Source organism: Ranitomeya imitator, chromosome 1, assembly GCF_032444005.1.
Source record: "Ranitomeya imitator isolate aRanImi1 chromosome 1, aRanImi1.pri, whole genome shotgun sequence".
In the NCBI taxonomy this organism is placed as follows: domain Eukaryota; kingdom Metazoa; phylum Chordata; class Amphibia; order Anura; family Dendrobatidae; genus Ranitomeya; species Ranitomeya imitator.
Genome location: NC_091282.1, coordinates 655,900,164 through 655,912,737, shown reverse-complemented (window position 1 = coordinate 655,912,737; position 12,574 = coordinate 655,900,164). Strand labels below are relative to the sequence as shown.

The window sequence follows — 12,574 nt, the reverse complement described above, 5'->3', positions numbered from 1 at the left end:
ACCCTGAGGCACCAATGAAGGCCCAGGGGAGAAATGTCCTGCCAGCAGGCCTGAGTGTTGCGATGTGGGTGACACCACACTGCTCGCTCAGCCGCTAATAATGGGAAGGCAGAGTGAATTAACACCATGATTCCCTAGAAGTTGAATCTGAAAAACAAAATAATTAGTAAAACACAACAAACCTGCGAAAGCAAAAAATGATTAGCTGCAGATCTGGGAGATCCAGGTCCGCCTCCTACGGACACTAAGCACAAACTGAGGTGCTCCGTGCCTGCCGGGGAGGGGCTATTGTTCTTTTCCTTTTTTGCATAGTGTCAGCCTCCTAGCAGCAGCATACACCCACGGTTATCTGTGTCCCCCAATGAAGCGATAAAGAAAAATAAATGTCTACCCTGGAAAACCCCTGGAAAAATAATCATAGGCTCATTCCTGTTCTCTGGAGTCAGAGGGGTAGAAAGGGGGTGTTTCGGATCTACAATTGATTCTTTTAAGCTGTAATTTTGTGTTGCACCAATGGATACCTATAAGATTGGACGTTGTACACATGTGCAATACTAAAGAGAATACTGATTTGGGCCGGAAGAGTCAAGTGGGCGGTTCCACAGGTTTAGATGTGTAATTACAGGCCAGTTCTGCCTTTTTGCTGATGCGTCTGGCGGTGGCTCTATCAAAACACTGCCCATGCTCCTGCTCCCATTTCAAGTGCTGGAATCCTCCACTTCCCATGTGACTCTTCAGTGCTTAAAAGGTTTGTCCAGCAGAAAAATATGAGTGACTTCTTAGAATAGGCTGTTAATATCGGAAAAGTGGGGTCCACTCACGCCTTATCGATTAGCTGAAGCACATCTGAGCAGACTTATAAAGACTTTTGTTAAATGTGGAACTGTGCACTGGATTTTTTTTGTACATTTTAAATATTTAAAATGTCAAATGTTATTGCAAAAGTCATCTTTATGGGCTCACCAAGTGCTGTACAATAGTCACCCATCCCTCAAGAGTCTGCCGTGATAAAGAGATAGAATTCAGGAAGAATTGTGTCAAAGCTGTTGATTTCATGCACTTGTCGAGATGCGTTTTCAGCAGCCGTTGCTATGGAGACAGAATGTAAATTGTCACTTGATTTCGCTGGTCTGACAGCTTGATGGTGGACGTGACTGCCACATTCTAATGATGTGTGCCTGGAATAATCATTAAAGGGAGTGGTATCAACACAGAAGGACTGTTCAGATCAAGTACAGGTGCTTGGAGCACCCTTGGTGTGGCCAAATATTTGAGTGCACTTTCCATTTGCTCGATTTCTATTTATCTCCACCCTTCTCTAGATTTATAAAGCCAGAGCTGTCAATCAAAAAAAAATAAAGAGAAAAAAGTAAATGGGAAGGTGCACTTAAAGGGGTTGGCCACTACTTGAACAACCCCTTCTCAATTGCTATAGTCCCCCTTCAAATCCTTTTCCAGCAGCCTTCCAGTGACGTCTGCACTGACTCTCCGGTTGCTCATGTCAAGTGAGCACTGCAGCCGTTCAGAGGCCGGTTCATTCTCACTTCACATGAAACGGACAGAAGTCAGAGCTGCTGTTGCTCTTTGACTTTTTCCGAATGTCCGTTGTGTCCAAAGAAAGTGAGAATGAAAATAATGCCAATTGGCTGCAGGGCTTGCATGACAAAAACAGGAGCAATGGGAGAGCTAGTTCTGACATCACTGTAACGACATCTGAGTTGTTTGTTATAAGAGGAATTATAATTGAGAACTAGGTTTCTGAGTAGTGGACAATTCATTTAAATCATGCTGAAGATGGTTGATGTAAAGTTCATCATCGTCCTCTTTCTCCCTCCCCCCCCCCCTTTTAGTTATTAGCTAATTTTGATTCATCAAAATTTTTGCTATTGACAAAAAAGTCTTAATTTTATTTTAACTTGAACCAAATCCTTTCAAGACTTTTCCCACTGTTTTAGGCCATTTAAAATCTGAACTCTAGCATTTGGCGCATTGGGTCAGAAACTTGACTTTTGTGAGTAGTTGAATTTATGGGAATGGGACTTTACTGCCAGCGTACAGTGCACAAGAACAATGGTCTTGGCCTTTTCGGTAGACCACATTTGGTGGACACTTGCAAGGCACTGTTCACACATCCGCGGTCCTTTCATCAGCTCTAAATCTCATTGGGTTGACTGTTGAGCCATGCTCAGTTTGTAGAGGTGGGACTTTAGGGGAATTATTCTTATCTAGGCGATCAATAGCTCAACATCAGCTGGTTGAACCGGTGACTCATTCTTTGCTCCACCATCAATAACCTGATCTTGGGTTGTTGAGCTGAAAACTAATTCTTGGCTTGGGGTCGATAAACCAACCTCTTAAGGTTAGACCACTGACTTAGTCCTGCCTTGTGGATTAATAGTCCGGCCTCAGAGGGTTAGACAAGTGACTAATTCTTAGCTTAGGGATTGATAAACCAACATCGGAGGCTTGAACTGCTGATTCATTCTTGCTCTTGGAGATCAATAACCTGACCTCAGAAGGTTATACCAGTGACTCCTTCATGGCTTAGGTATCGATAAGGCTGGGTTCACATTGCGTTACTGCAGTCCGTTCAATGCATGCGTTAAACAGACTGCGTTAATGCAAGTGCCGAAAAAGATCACGGTATGCGATCGCACTAGCGCAGATGCTCTATCTGCACTAGCGGTGACGGACCCGGAAACGCTGCAGCACGTGTCCAAGGGTCCGTCACAGAATGACGGCACATCGCTAGCGCATGCCCATTATGGCATGCGTTGGCGATGCGCTCGATAATGGGGGTTAATGGCAGCATTAACGGACTGCGTTACACCACAATATAAAGGCACAGATGATTGGCCTCGGGGAGACCAAAACATCCAACACCGCGGAGACACCATCACGTGTTTCTCAACGCAGTGATTCCAGAACACTGCCCCCATCCCTTATGGGAAATATGCAGATGCATGTAAAGAAGCTGCGGAGACACCATCACGTGTTTCTCGACGCAAGCAGTGAATAGCCAGGCCTTTCCCCGGGAAGGAACAACCACGGGAAGGGCAGCATCGTGATGGTGTCTCCGCAGCTTCTTTACATGCATCTGCATATTTCCCATAAGGGATGGGGGCAGTGTTCTGGAATCACTGCGTTGAGAAACACGTGATGGTGTCTCCGCGGTGTTGGATGTTTTGGTCTCCCCGAGGCCAATCATCTGTGCCTTTATAGCCTTTTTACTAGGCACTGCTCCTAATAGCCAGAATCCTACTCCACACTGATGAGGGGCAAAAACCCCGAAACAGCTGTCTGTGGATGGATACCATGCTTGGCATAGGTGGCTTTCCTTCATAGGATGCTGCCCTTCCCGTGGTTCCTTCCCGGGGAAAGGCCTGGCTATTCACTGCTTGCGTCGAGAAACACGTGATGGTGTCTCCGCAGCTTCTTTACATGCATCTGCATATTTCCCATAAGGGATGGGGGCAGTGTTCTGGAATCACTGCGTTGAGGAACACGTGATGGTGTCTCCGCGGTGTTGGATGTTTTGGTCTCCCCGAGGCCAATCATCTGTGCCTTTATAGCCTTTTTACTAGGCACTGCTCCTAATAGCCAGATTCCTACTCCACACTGATGAGGGGCAAAAACCCCGAAACAGCTGTCTGTGGATGGATACCATGCTTGGCATAGGTGGCTTTCCTTCATAGGATGCTGCCCTTCCCGTGGTTGTTCCTTCCCGGGGAAAGGCCTGGCTATTCACTGCTTGCGTCGAGAAACACGTGATGGTGTCTCCGCAGCTTCTTTACTTACACCACAATATGCCACGGTGGGACGCAGTCCACCTAACGGACTGCCATAAGCAATGTGAACCCAGCCTAACCCTGCCTGAGAGGCTAGAACTGATGACTCATTCTTGGCTTACTAATCGATAACCCAGCCTCAGGGGGTTGGTCTGGTGATTCATTATTGGCTTAGGAAACAATAACCCAGCCTCAGAGGATTGGACTGCTAGCTCATTCTTGGCTTAGGAATCGATAGCCTGGCCCCAGAGGTTTGGACTGATGATTTATTCTTGGCTTTGGGTTTGATAGCCTGGCTTTGAAGATTGGAAGAGTGACTCATTCTTGACTTAGGGATTGATTGCCCAGCCTCAGAGGATTCGACAAGGGACACATATATTGACCTCTCAATCACTTAGCTAGAAATAAGAGAGCTGGACTATCAAGACCCCCTGTGTCCAATTAACAAAGTGAGAATTTGTGGCGTCAGGTTCGGACTGGCTCACTGGAGAACCGGAGGATTCTCCGGTGGGCCCAGGCACTGACAACTGCTGGCATACCTGCCAGCATAAACACACTCACAGAGATAACATGGATCCCACATGAAACACCTAGAAATTTAGATGAATATCGGATTCTATCCATGTAGATAGTCCCTCTTTGAGAAAGCTACGCGAAACGCGCGTTAGGGGGGTCTATCCAGGGTCCCAGGCGCCGGTTACTTACACCATGGGTAAGATATTTTGCACCTTGTATGCACTTTAATTGCTTTGTTTCCTCCCTGTATGGGTGACACTTGTTTATATGGAAACGATCGCTATTCATTGTTATATGGTGTTCCATATTATATGTTAATGTCAGCCAGTTACACACGGCGATGCACCATACTTTTTTGTACTAGCATTGGTGCTTTTTTACTAATACCATGGTGATTTTACATATCTCCGTGCCTGGGATTAGGATGTTTTATACTAGGGTCTCCTTGCTTCCTTTGTATTGATTGTCAATGTATGGTTAATTTTCATGTAATAAAATGTACTTATATTGTGATAATTTTGTATAGAACTCCATTTTTTCTTTTGTTGTTTCATGCCTGCCAGCCAGTGGCTATAGGACCCGTGAGTCAAGGGGACCTGCCCTTTGCCAGCGTAGCAGCAGCTGGAGACAGGATCATGTCCCTGCTGCTAAAGCAAAATGAATATTAATGCTTCTCCACGCCCCTATGGGCGTGGAGATGCGTGAATACCATTTCTCTTTAAGGCTGCCGTCACACTAGCAGTATTTGGTCAGTATTTTACATCAGTATTTGTAAGCCAAAACCAGGAGTGGAACAATTAGAGGAAAAGTATAGGGGTATGTGCACACGTCAGGATTTTTAGCGTTTTTTTTGCGGAATTTCGCTATAAAAACGCTATAAATCCGGTCAAAAAACGCTAACATTATGCATCCTATGTTTTAGAATGCATTCCGCATTTTTTGTGCAGATGTTAGCGTTTTTTTCCGCAAAAAAAACGCATACTGCAAAAAATCCGGACATGCTCTATCTTTTTCCGGATTTTTTGCGGATTTGCTATCAAAAAGGTCATTCCGGAAAAAAAAAAACGCAAAAAATCCGCGCAAAAAAACGCGCAAATTCCGCGAAAAAAGCACGCGGATTTCTGGCAGAATTCTCAGGATTTTGTCAGGAAAAAATCCTGACGTGTGCACATATGCACCACTTCTGCATTTATCATCCACTCCTGGTTTTGGCTTACAAATACTGATGTAAAATACTGACCAAATACTGCTAGTGTGACGGCAGCCTAATAGCGGGCAGCGTTAGCCGCAGGCTGCAGCTATCACTGCCTGCATGTAAAGCCCCACCACCACCGCACCGCATACACACACGCACAAAGCACTGCACACATACACAGACACACAGCTCACCTCCCGGCATCCTGCTTGAGACAGCCCAGCTGGATGATGTCATCATCCAGCGCGCTGTATCAGACAGAAAGCTGCCAGCGAGGAAGAGGCTGCCGGGATGTGCTGCTGCTGCGAAGTGATGGGCAATGATGGAACTGATGGGCAATGATGGAGGGGGACACAATGACGGAGGTGATGGGCAATGAGGGTGAGGTGAGGCAATGATGGAAGTGATGGGCAATGATGGTGGGGGACGCAATGATGGAAGTGATGGGCAATGATGGAGGTGATGAGCAATGGTGGTAGGAGGAAGCAATGATGGAGGTGATGGGCAATGATGGTGGTTGGGGGAGGCAATGATGGAGGTGATGGGCAATGATGGTGGTGGGAGGCAATGATGGAGTTGATTAAATGGGCAATGATGGAGATAATGGGCAATGATGGTTGTTGGGGGAGGCAATGAGGGAGGTGATGGGCAATGATTGTGGGGGGAAGCAATGATGGAGGTGATGAAATGGGCAATGATGGTGGGGGAGGAGGCAATGATGGAGGTGGTGGAATGGGCAGTGATGGGGGTGGGGGGAGAAGGCAATGATGGAGGTAGTGATGAGGATAATGATGGGGTGGAGAGGGGCTGCATTATACTTTATGAGGGGGCTACATTATATTCTGTGGGGGCTGCATTATTCTCAGGACTACATTATATTATGGGGGGCTGCATCATACTATATGAGGGGGCTACAGTATACTCTATGGGGGGGCTGCATTATTATTATGATAATCTGTGCAAACTGTAAAGCGCTGTGGAATATGTTAGCGCTATATAAAAATAAAGATTATTATTCTCTCGGGACTAATTATATTCTGGGGGGGCTACATATTACTATATGAGGGGGCTACAGTATACTCTATGGGGGCACCATTATATTCTGTAGTGGGGCTGCATTCTCTCAGGACTACATTATATTCTGGGGGGGCTACATAATACCATATGAGGGGGGGCAGCATGATGCCCTATGAGGGGGCTACAGTATACTTTATGGGGGGCTTCATTAGATTCTGTGGTGGACTGCATTATTCTCTTAGGGGACTACATTATATTCTGGGGGGGCTACATCATGCTAGATGAGGGGGCAGCATTATGCCCTATGAGGGGTCTACAGTATACGCTATGGGGGGGCTGCATTATATTCTGTGGTGGGCTGCATTATACTAAATGAGGGGGGCTGCATTATATTCTATGGTGGGGACTGCGTTATACCTGAGGGGGTTGCATTATATTTTGTGGGGTGCTGCATTACATTCTATGAGAGGGGACTGCATTATATTTTATGAGGGGGCTACATTATATTCTATGAGGGGGCTACCCCAACCCCTGCTACATAATTAAGACGTGTACTACCTTATAGTATTCCCTGATATTAGCGCGTTTTACTGCACACTTTGTGGTCTTGTATCTATTTCTATGTAGCTACATAGTGGGTCCCAATAATGATTTTCTCTGGTGGGCCTAAGGTGCTCCAGTCCAACGCGTGGTGTTGTCTAGCCTGGCCAACACTTTGTGATGTTCAGACTCAATGAGTCCTAAAAGTTTTACCTACCATGGGACTGTGAAAGAAGTGGTTTGTGAAAAATGGAAACATTACCACAAATTTGTAACAGGTAAACCATCTATAAGTAAACTGTTCACTGTTGATGGACCTTAGTATAACTCAGGTCAGCTCCTTTTACTTACACCTGTATAACTAGTGTTGTTCAATATCCCATGCGTAAGTCTGTTGAGCTCTCATAAAAATGCAAGATCCATCAACAGCTGCATTTTACTAGTTTCTCCCCATAATAAGTAGTCCTAGTCCTAAACTCCTGATCCTTTTTAGTCAGTTTGTATCTTTTCATAGTAAATGGAGGGAGTCTGAGGTCTATAAAACTGTATAATACAGTGCCCTCTCTTGGAACTAGCTGCTATTTATGCTACTTTATAGGTACAGTACAGACCCATAGCAGACTGTAGGTGGCTTTTTACGGATCTATGACTAGTAGTGTATGTAAACCAAAGTGACCCCAAGACACTGAAAAAGCATCTCCATTTTTATTGGATACTTCACGTTGCGCACACACACACAAATAATGCTGGAGCACATGAACGATTCAGCAGATACTTTTGGGAGCTGGTATTTATCTTCCTTCATGTATATACTATTACATTCTGAAGTGCGCCGCCCGAGGCCTTATCTTCCTCTGTTATCACAAGGTAGAACACTTTTGAATCGGGATGTCAAGTTTCCATGGAAACAGTAGACATTTTTTTTTTCTTTTCTCAGACAAACTTGCGTCTTTGGCACGAAAAGGATCATTCCTGGCAGTGACTGGTCCCGCTTTAAATTTCCACCCAGCGCTTAAAGAGGAACAGTCAGCTCTCCTGATGTCTATATAGGAATCGCATGTTTTCCTTCGAGTTTCACACCATTCCGCTGGAGCGCATCCGGTCACAAACTGATACATAGCCAATCAATGTCAGACAGTGTAGAAACCCACTCCTTGGACAATGGGAAAAAAGGAATCACCTAATTGTTCATTTATTTATATATCTCTAGGAGTGTTAGAAGAGGAGCAGCACAATGCATTGTTTGAAGAAAAGATGCTTTTGATTTGGCATTTTGAAGGACATATATTTACTGAAAACTGTCAGTTGAGGGTACTGGTCCCCTAAATTAGACATTGTAAATGTAACCATCATATAACAGCGTTTTTGGTTTGTTTTTTTTGTAGGATTCTTTAAAAAAAAAATAATAGAAGAAAAATTTGTTCAAAAATGCCCAACTTGTCAAAAAAAAAAGGCAAACTTGGAATCTAACAATATGCTCTATTTTTTTCTTTTTTGGAAAAAAGTCACCGTCACAAGATCATGGAAGGTTCGAGAAACAACCCCTTTGAATTGTGTTGCCAAAACTGTGTCCAGGTTTTTGGCTGGTCTTGCATTGGTGATGATGCTGTTGTAGATATGCGGTGAGATTTTGGTTTAGCATTTCGATGCACTTGGTGTGCCGATAATCATTCGCATAGTCAAGAATAAGAACACCACAACTTCCAAATTCGTAAACATAGTATTTCTAGGTCAGTGTCTGTTCCAATAGCGGTTTTAGTTTTTTTTTATCCTATAGTTTTTTTACAAAAATTTTTGAAATATTTTTTGAGGCATTTTGGTGTTTTCAAAAATTAGAGAACATTTCTAACCTTACGTCAACATAATTATGGATCGTCTTCATTTTTAATATCGATAGATCAATTTCTGGTCCAATAACTGTCTGTTCTATTTCCATTTTATAATTCGATTTAGTTTTTCAAAACTAAAAAAAAATATTTTAAAAAGCCCCTGGAATACCTCTAAAGTACAATTCAAAGCATAAGACTGAAGCCCAGAACGTTTCTAACCTTACATCTACATAAAAATGAATCTGCTCTTTTTTATTTTTTCGACGCTCACCTTACAACATCAACACAGAACTCACAAAGTAGCGACGACAGTCACTGAACATTCCGGCGTAGGCTTGCACAAAAAGTGCGTTAACGAGGCTTCATTTTTTTTTGTATTGGCAAATCTATGTCAGCTTTGTGCCACTTAAGTGCTTGTTGGTCACAAAGCTTCACAGTTGATGTAAACATCCCACACAATTCGGCTTTGAGAAATAAAAAACATGAATCCCCATCCCAACCCCTAAGCTGATTTCTCGAAGGCCACCAGTGAATGTTGTTGGGGACGCAATCACATTTTTTTTTCTTTATCCTTTGACAGGGGCCATAGTAACCTTATCAGGCCCAACGGTAGTCAAAGGTGTCTTTTTCCATGTAATCCGTCCATGTGGACGAGGGCATACTGCGGTAAGGATCGAGGAGGATCCTAAAGCAACGTATGATGAGGAGCCCCAAGAAGATGAAGAGCAGGAACACAAGGACGAAGGCAGCTTTTTGTTCTAGGGTTAGAGAAGATACCGGGAGGGCAGCTCCTGACGTTGACATTGTAGTGCTTAGAATCTCACCGGCCATTGTTAATAGCATTGTGGCATCGATTGTCTTCCGGCTTCAAACCTAGGAAAACAAAAAAACATATAGAGCAATATCATAGTATTTATATTCTTGTACATAGGGTAATATCATCTACTATATAATTGTCTAAGGGTCACTTCCGTCTTTCCGTCTGTCCCGGATATTCATTGGTCGCGGCCTCTGTCTGTCATGGAATCCAAGTCGCTGATTGGTTGTGGCAAAACGCCCACGACCATTGTCACGACCAATCAGCGACGGCCACAGTCCGGCGGCAATATGGCCGCTCTTTCCTCCCCGCAATCAGTGCCCGCTCCATACTCCCCTCCAGTCATCCAGTCGGCCCTCACACAGGGTTAATGCCAGCGTTACCGGAGCGCGGTGTAACGCACTCCGGTTACGCAGCTATTAACCCTGTGTGACCAACTTTTTACTATTGATGCTGCGTATGCAGCATCAATAGTAAAAAGATCTAATGTTACAAACAGGGCTGCCATTAGAAATTTTGGGGCCCCATACTGGCAAAATTTTCGGGGCCCCCTTGAGACTCCGCCCAGGCTCCACCCCAGCCCCGCCTCCAGGCTCCACCCCTCGAACTGTCCACAGTCCCACCGCTCTCTCTTGGAAAATCTCCACTTTTCACCTATCACACATTGACAGTTCCCATCACCAGATCACACATATAACAGCAGCTTTTGTTTTGGCCAAAAGATTTTTTAAGCCGCCACCATAACACGGTAGACACTTTTGGCCAGGCCCTACTCTGCTGTAACCTATTAAATATTTGTTAAAATATGCAATACAATTTAGGTATATTTTTATTTATTTTTCAATTTTTAAAATGACCTATAATACTACATACAAGGAACAAATACCACAACACTATGACCAGATGACATATTACCACCACAGTGATCGAATAATATAAAATACAAGGAACAAATACCGCTACATCATGACCAGACCACATAATACCACCAATGACTGAATACTACAATACTGATCAGTAATAAAAAAAAAACCCACAATACTATCACCATCAGTGCCATTATACACAGGAGATCTGTAATTAGTATGCAGTGTCTGTGTAGAGGTAATACAGTGATCACTGGTGACATTGTACACAGGACCTCTGTATATAGTATACAGTGTATAGTGTCAGTGTATAGGTAACACTGACTCACCAGTGACGTCTCTAGGTGAAGTCCTTCATCTTTCATCCAGCACAGACCGCCATCACTTCATCCAGGCAGGACTCGTCTCTGCAGGAAATAACACAGTTATCTCGAGTTCCGCTTGTAGAACACATTACTTAATTTTCCCAACTTCTACATTACACCACATGAAGAAGGCGACATAGTATCACTCTACACAGTAAGAGGACCGCCCCCCATTTAAAACAGTATACTCAAAAAATAAAATAAATGCATCACTGCAATAATAATATCCCTTAATTAGCCCCTATGGTAATATTCGCCATCCTAGCCCCCGTGTGTCTCATTCCAGGCTCCAGCCATATGTTCTCCCATCCTGCCCTCATGAGTATCCATTCTGCCCCATATAATCTCCCCATCCTGCCCCATCTGTCTCCATCATATCCATCCTGCCCCATCTGTTTCCAATCCTGCCCCATCTGTCTCCATTCTGCCCCATCTGTCTCCATCGTATCCATCCTGCCCCATCTGTCTCCAATCCTGCCCCATCTGTCTCCATTCTGCCCCATCTGTTTCCAATCCTGCCCCATCTGTGTCCAGCACTCTGCCCCATCTGTTTCCAATCCTGCCCCATCTGTTTCCAATCCTGCCCCATCTGTCTCCATTCTGCCCCATCTGTTTCCAATCCTGCCCCATCTGTTTCCAATCCTGCCCCATCTGTGTCCAGCACTCTGCCCCATCTGTTTCCAATCCTGCCCCATCTGTTTCCAATCCTGCCCCATCTGTCTCCATTCTGCCCCATCTGTTTCCAATCCTGCCCCATCTGTTTCCAATCCTGCCCCATCTGTGTCCAGCACTCTGCCCCATGTTTGTCCAATCCTGCCCCATCTCTGTCCAGCACCCCTCTCCATCTCTGTCCAGCATTCTGCCCCATCTCTGTCCAGCACTCTGCCCCATCTCTGTCCAGCACTCTGCCCCATCTCTGTCCAGCACTCTGCCCCATCTCTGTCCAGCACTCTGCCCCATCTCTGTCCAGCTCTCTGCCCCATCTAAGTCCAGCACTCTGCCCCATCTCTGTCCAGCACTCTGCCCCATCTCTGTCCAGCACTCTGCCCCATCTCTGTCCAGCACTCTGCCCCATCTCTGTCCAGCACTTTGCCCCTGTGTCCAGCACTCTGCCCCATCTCTGTCCAGCACTCTGCCCCATCTCTGTCCAGCACTTTGCCCCTGTGTCCAGCACTCTGCCCCATCTCTGTCCAGCACTCTGCCCCATCTCTGTCCAGCACTCTGTCCCATCTCTGTCCAGCACTCTGCCCCATCTCTGTCCAGCACTTTTCCCCTGTGTCCAGCACTCTGCCCCATCTCTGTCCAGCACTCTGTCCCATCTCTGTCCAGCACTCTGCCCCATCTCTGTCCAGCACTCTGCCCCATCTCTGTCCAGCACTCTGCCCCATCTCTGTCCAGCACTCTGCCCCATCTCTGTCCAGCACTCTGCCTCATCTCTGTCCAGCACTCTGCCCCATCTCTGTCCAGCACTTTGCCCCTGTGTCCAGCACTCTGCCCCATCTCTGTCCAGCACTCTGCCCCATCTCTGTCCAGCACTTTGCCCCTGTGTCCAGCACTCTGCCCCATCTCTGTCCAGCACTCTGCCCCATCTCTGTCCAGCACTCTGTCCCATCTCTGTCCAGCACTCTGCCCCATCTCTGT

The 12,574-nt window shown here is 45.5% G+C and overlaps 1 long non-coding RNA gene across 1 annotated transcript in view; it reads right to left on the bottom strand.

The window, feature by feature from the left end:
• Positions 1 to 7,747: 7,747 nt before the first annotated feature.
• The window catches only part of LOC138639442 (uncharacterized), a 56,166-nt gene continuing 51,339 nt past the window's right edge, over positions 7,748 to 12,574 (bottom strand). Inside the window, exon 2 of the long non-coding RNA XR_011313031.1 lies at positions 7,748 to 9,758. This is a non-coding gene — a long non-coding RNA (uncharacterized lncRNA). The remainder of the gene's footprint in view (positions 9,759 to 12,574) is intronic.